This window comes from Anarhichas minor, unplaced genomic scaffold (assembly GCF_050575085.1).
Source record: "Anarhichas minor isolate MPS153535 unplaced genomic scaffold, ASM5057508v1 ptg000101l, whole genome shotgun sequence".
NCBI lineage: Eukaryota > Metazoa > Chordata > Actinopteri > Perciformes > Anarhichadidae > Anarhichas > Anarhichas minor.
The window spans coordinates 298619-305447 of NW_027466547.1; positions in this window are offsets into that span (position 1 = coordinate 298619).

Genomic DNA, 6829 nt, shown 5'->3' on the forward strand with positions numbered 1-6829 from the left:
TGTAAATCTGGTCCTGGTCTGGCCTGGTCTTGAACCTGATATTTGACCTTGTTCAAAGCGTTCATTCATGAACACATTCAAACTGGCCCTGGATCTGTTCTTAGACCGTTTACTGATCCACTGTCAGCCATGGACCTGGTCCTGGTCTGATACGCTGAACCTAGTCCTGGTCTGATATGCTGAACCTGGTCCTGGTCTGGTATGCTGAACCTGGTCCTGGTCTGATACGCTGAACCTGGTCCTGGTCTGGTACGCTGAACCTGGTCCTGGTCTGATACGCTGAACCTGGTCCTGGTCTGGTACGCTGAACCTGATCCTGGTCTGATACGCTGAACCTGGTCCTGGTCTGATATGCTGAACCTGGTCCTGGTCTGGTACTCTGAACCTGGTCCTGGTCTGATACGCTGAACCTGATCCTGGTCTGATACTCTGAACCTGGTCCTGGTCTGATATGCTGAACCTGGTCCTGGTCTGGTATGCTGAACCTGGTCCTGGTCTGGTACGCTGAACCTGGTCCTGGTCTGATACGCTGAACCTGGTCCTGGTCTGTATAGATACACACTGTTAATGAAAACAGTTCCAGGTTAGTGAGCTGCTGATCCTCCTGTCAACAGTTTGTCCTCTTAATGAACCACAACTGTCTGTGAGCGTCTACCTGTCCAGGTGTGTCTGCTGCCTCTGTGGCCTGTGTTGCTTCCTGATGCGTTCTGTTGCTTCCTGTTGCCTGTGTTTCCCTCATTGCTCGAGTTGCTCTCTGCTAGTTTACATTAGCGTTGTAGCGGCTCGTCTCTTGTCCCACAGTTGGTTCTAAAGAGACATCAAAGACACCAGCATGTTGCTGTTGGCCGGCGGCCATGACGGTCTTCATGCCTACGTGATGTTTGTACGAGTCCTGACAGCGTGATGATGAGGAGATGATGAGGAGATGAGGAGGAGATAAAGGAGACATGAAGAGGAGATAAAGGAGACATGAAGAGGAGATGAAGGAGACAGACGGACTGATGAGGAGAAAAGATTAAAAGGAAACAAGTACGACTGGTTTGGATCCAAATAAACTACCAGAGGTCAGCTGATGTTTCTCAGCGACCACTATTGGATGGTGCTTCATCATTCATGCTCCCCAGACGATGACCTGTGATCCATTCATGCTCCCCACAGGATGAACTGTGATCCATTCATGCTCCCCACAGGATGAACTGTGATCCATTCATGCTCCCCATAGGATGAACTGTGATTCATTCATGTTCCCCAGAGGATGAACTGTGATTCATCCATGTTCCCCACAGGATGAACTGTGATTCATTCATGTTCCCCACAGGATGAACTGTGATCCATTCATGCTCCCCACAGGATGAACTGTGATTCATTCATGTTCCCCAGATGATGAACTGTGATTCATTCATGTTCCCCACAGGATGAACTGTGATCCATTCATGCTCCCCACAGGATGAACTGTGATTCATTCATGTTCCCCAGAGGATGAACTGTGATCCATTCATGTTCCCACAGGATGAACTGTGATTCATTCATGTTCCCCAGAGGATGAACTGTGATTCATTCATGTTCCCCACAGGATGAACTGTGATCCATTCATGCTCCCCACAGGATGAACTGTGATTCATTCATGTTCCCCAGAGGATGAACTGTGATCCATTCATGCTCCCCACAGGATGAACTGTGATCCATTCATGCTCCCCACAGGATGAACTGTGATTCATTCATGTTCCCCAGAGGATGAACTGTGATCCATTCATGTTCCCCACAGGATGAACTGTGATCCATTCATGCTCCCCAGAGGATGAACTGTGATTCATTCATGCTCCCCACAGGATGAACTGTGATTCATTCATGTTCCCCACAGGATGAACTGTGATTCATTCATGTTCCCCACAGGATGAACTGTGATCCATTCATGCTCCCCAGAGGATGAACTGTGATCCATTCATGCTCCCCAGAGGATGAACTGTGATCCATTCATGCTCCCCACAGGATGAACTGTGATTCATTCATGCTCCCCACAGGATGAACTGTGATTCACTCATGTTCCCCACAGGATGAACTGTGATCCATTCATGCTCCCCACAGGATGAACTGTGATTCATTCATGCTCCCCACAGGATGAACTGTGATTCACTCATGTTCCCCACAGGATGAACTGTGATCCATTAATGCTCCCCAGAGGATGAACTGTGATCCATTCATGCTCCCCACAGGATGAACTGTGATTCATTCATGCTCCCCACAGGATGAACTGTGATTCACTCATGTTCCCCACAGGATGAACTGTGATCCATTCATGTTCCCCAGAGGATGAACTGTGATCCATTCATGCTCCCCAGAGGATGAACTGTGATCCATTCATGCTCCCCAGAGGATGAACTGTGATTCATTCATGCTCCCCAAAGGATGAACTGTGATTCACTCATGTTCCCCACAGGATGAACTGTGATCCATTCATGCTCCCCACAGGATGAATTGTGGTCAACTTGTTAATGTGTTTGATACTTTGTGTTTTTATTAGTGCTGGTCAACGATTACAATATTTAATCGTGATTAATCTCATTGTTATGCTCAAAGTTCAATAATTAATTCAAAAGTAGTGTATTGCTCTCTTTTATTTTAAAGTGCTGCTCTATGAACTAAAGGTGAATAACATTGTGTGTAAACACTTTAAACACATCAGGTTGTTGTTAGCAGCAGTGTTCTCTTCACACAGCAGCAGTTCTATCTCTTCACTATCTGTGCTCAGTGTGTGACTGTGTGTGAAACGTTCCACTGCTGTGCAACAGGAACAACATGTTTCACACCTTTCATCTACATGTGTGTGTTGTGTCTTCATGACAGTCAGAGCATGTGATGCAGCTCTACTCTTCATCACTATGATGCTGTAACTCAGAGGTGATGAAGGTGACCCAGCTCTACTCTTCATCACTATGATGCTGTAACTCAGAGGTGATGAAGGTGACCCAGCTCTACTCTTCATCACTATAATGCTGTAACTCAGAGGTGATGATGGTGACCCAGCTCTACTCTTCATCACTATGATGCTGTAACTCAGAGGTGATGATGGTGACCCAGCTCTACTCTTCATCACTATAATGCTGTAACTCAGAGGTGATGAAGGTGACCCAGTGATGTCCAGTAGTCTCCAGTGAGAGCAGCAGCTGCTGCACGTTGTAACGCCGTCGCTTTAGTCGTCCTCTCCTTTCATACAACTCGTGTGTTCTTCTGGTGACGGTGCGTCTTGAGGCTCATACGTGACGTCATTCGTTGCGATCCTAAAGCTGCGTTCACACCAAACGTGACGTGAACGCACCTTGAGAACGTTCCTCAGACCGACATCTTCCACAACACTAACCTGCAGTTTGTCTCCACTTCTCTGTAGCATCTGTTAGCTTGTGTTGCTTTAGTTTATCTCTACTTCTCCCACACGCTGCATCAACATAGTCTGAAGACTTCCTCCACCGCTGCCAGTGAGCAAAGCACTTTCAAAATAATGTAACAGACTGTCTCACCCAGCCGAGGAAACTCTGGACACGGTCCCCTGCTGGCCGACCGTCTGCTGAACAGCCCTGAGCTGGGCTTCAACGGGTCTTCATCTCCAACCCACATCCTGTACTTGAACCAGCGGCGCTTTCTCGAGTTAGCCTGCTAGCTAAACTGAGACGGCTAAGCTAAGCTAAGGAAGTGCACACTCACAGTCGAAGCATAAACTAGTCGTAGCGGTCCGTAGTCGGTGCATAAGAAACACCGCTGCCACCGATGTGACCGAGCGTCCTGGGTTCTGTATGAGGTGCATTTATAAGACGGTAATAAGCGGAGTCAGGAGACCAGACATCTCGTTCAGCCCACGGCTTTTCTCTTCATTTCTGCCCCCCCCCTCGACCAGAAGCGGGAGTCGCCTTTTCTCTACGGCAACCCTGAAGGGACATATCATCTCCAATACAAAACGATAAACATGAGACAGTCTGTTACAATAATAATACATTTTTTAAAAGCGTTAACGCGCGATAAAATAATTGTCGGCGTTAATTAATTAATGCGTTAACGCAATAATAACGCATTAACTTGCCCAGCACTAGTTTTAATGTTTCTATTGTTTGACTTTTATCTGGACCTCCTTTAATCAACTCTTCTTCTTCTGTGGTGCTTTGTTTCAACAGCAAACTCATATTCACACAACAGGATGGAAACAAGACGATGTTTTCACTACAAACATTGAATTTATAAAGTTGACAACTTGTCCTCTTGCTTTATGAGGTGAAATGTTAAAATGATGTTAAAGTAAAACATGAAAACTAAATCCTTTAAGTTTCCTCTGAAGAAGCTTTAAGATCTTCAGATTGAATCTTTAGCTGCTGAACTTCTTATCGAGGTTTGAGTCACAAAAATATCCTGAGAGACGAGATGATAGAGATCAGACTGTCCTGTCTCTTTAAGAGGAGGATAAGAGTTCTCACGGCACGACAGACACACACACACTCACACACACACTCACACACACACTCACACACACACACACACACACACTCACACACACTCACACACACACACACACACACACTCACACACACACACACACACACACACTCACACACGCTCACACACACACACTCTCACACACACACACACAAAGACTCTCATCCACACACACACACTCACACACATACATATACACACACACACACTCACTAATTATGCGCTGTGTATTTTTTGCAGTTTCATTTTTATTATCTTTCATCTTTGTTTCCAAAGTTGCTTCTTTGGCTTTGAAGCCGATATGATTTTCAGTTATTCCTGCAGCAGCGATTGTTTATAGGGGCCCCCTACCCCCCCTCCCCCCCCCCCCCTCTCCAAATGCAGCTCTTTGATTCCGTTCTGTCGCAGCATCATCAGTGACATCACCACATTTCAGTTTCTGTGATTCACGTTTTTTACGTAACAACAGCAGTGAACCTCAAACTAAAGTTCTGATTATACAAAAAGTGTTCAACAGAACAAATGTTATTATTCTCCAAAGATACTTATATATTTAACAGATCTTTGTTTTGGAGCGAAGAAGAGATAATAGTTTATTATTAACAGAACAATGACATCGTGACGTCGACATCATGATGTCACGTGACATCATTACGGTTATTTTAGCAGACGCTTTTATCCAAAGCGACTTACAATTCAGATTCTATCACATTTCTACACCGTAGGCACAACTACGGGAGCAATTTAGGGGTTAAGTGTCTTGCTCAAGGATACATCGACATGTGACTAGCAGAGCCGGAGCCGGGGATCGAACCGCCAACCCTCTGATTGAAGGACGGCCCTGCTATCCACTTAGCCACAGTCACCCAAAGCAGTCGCTGTGACATCGCCGTGACATCGCCGTGACATCGCCCGTCGTGACATCGTCGTGACATCGTCGTGATATCATGACAGCGCCGTGACATCGTCGTGTGAGAGGAGTGAGTGGATGTATGAGAAATAAACGAAGCATCCTGAACTTTCCCAGATTGCTTTGGGGCATGTAAACAGGAAGTGTAATGTTGCCATGGAGACACAAATACACGTCGTCATGTTTGTTAAATCTAACTTTACCAAAATAATAATAATAATCCTTCAGGTATGTAGTAATTGTAACTACACAACTGTCTGTCTGTCTCGGTCTCTCTCTGTGTCTCTCTGTCTGTCTCTCTCTCTCTGTCTGTCTGTCTGTCTCTCTCTGTCTGTCTGTGTCTCTCTCTGTCTCTCTCTCTCTGTCTCTCTCTTTCTCTCTGTCTGTCTCTCTCTCTGTCTGTCTCTCTCTCTCTGTCTTTCTGTCTCTCTCTCTGTCTGTCTCTCTCTGTCTCTCTGTCTATCTGTCTCTCTGTCTCTCTCTCTCTGTCTCTCTCTTTCTCTCTGTCTGTCTCTCTCTCTGTCTGTCTCTCTCTCTCTGTCTTTCTGTCTCTCTCTCTGTCTGTCTCTCTCTGTCTCTCTGTCTATCTGTCTCTCTGTCTCTCTCTGTCTGTCTGTCTCTCTCTGTCTCTCTCTGTCTGTCTGTCTGTCTGACTGTGTCTCTGTTATAAATCACAAGCATGTAGCATCAAATTGAAAACATCCATTAGTGCGGAGCCACATCAGAGTGAGGGTGGGGGGGATGGATGGATGGGGGGGAGTATTGTTTGGAAAAGTATTTCATGTCAGATGATTTATTTAGCGGAGAAGAAGAAGAAGAAGAAGAAGAAGAAGAAGGAGAAGACGGAGAAGAAGAAGAAGAAGAAGAGGGATGAAATGATTTGCGTGTGAAAAAGCAGCGATGTAGATCAGTAGAGAAGAAGAAAAAGAAGATGAGGAGATAAGAAGATGATGTTTGTGAAAGGATAGAATTACACAGCTCAGGATTATCAGCTCTCAGCTCACCTGGTCTACAGGTGAGACACAGGTGAGAGCTGAGAGCTGCAAAACATCTTTTAACAGCACGAATACCAAAACTACTTCAGCAGCCAATCACAAGAGAGAACATCCTTTTAAAAACACGACTGGAGACGAGTCGTTCTTTCGAGGTCTCACCTGTTGTCTCACCTGGGACACTTCATTCAGTTCTGTTCTGAGACGTTAGCATGCTAACGTTTAGCATGTACAATGTTCTCCATCTTAGCTTAGCGTATTAGCATGCTAACACTAGCTAATGATCAGTAAACACAGAGACAGACTGAGACTGATTGAATGTATTTAGTTCTGCAGCTTTTTGATATTAAAGCAAAGTGTTGGACTCAGTTCAGTCTGGACCACAGTGAGACCCTCACCTGGTGTTAGACCCTCACCTGGTGTGAGACACTGACCTGGTGTTAGACCC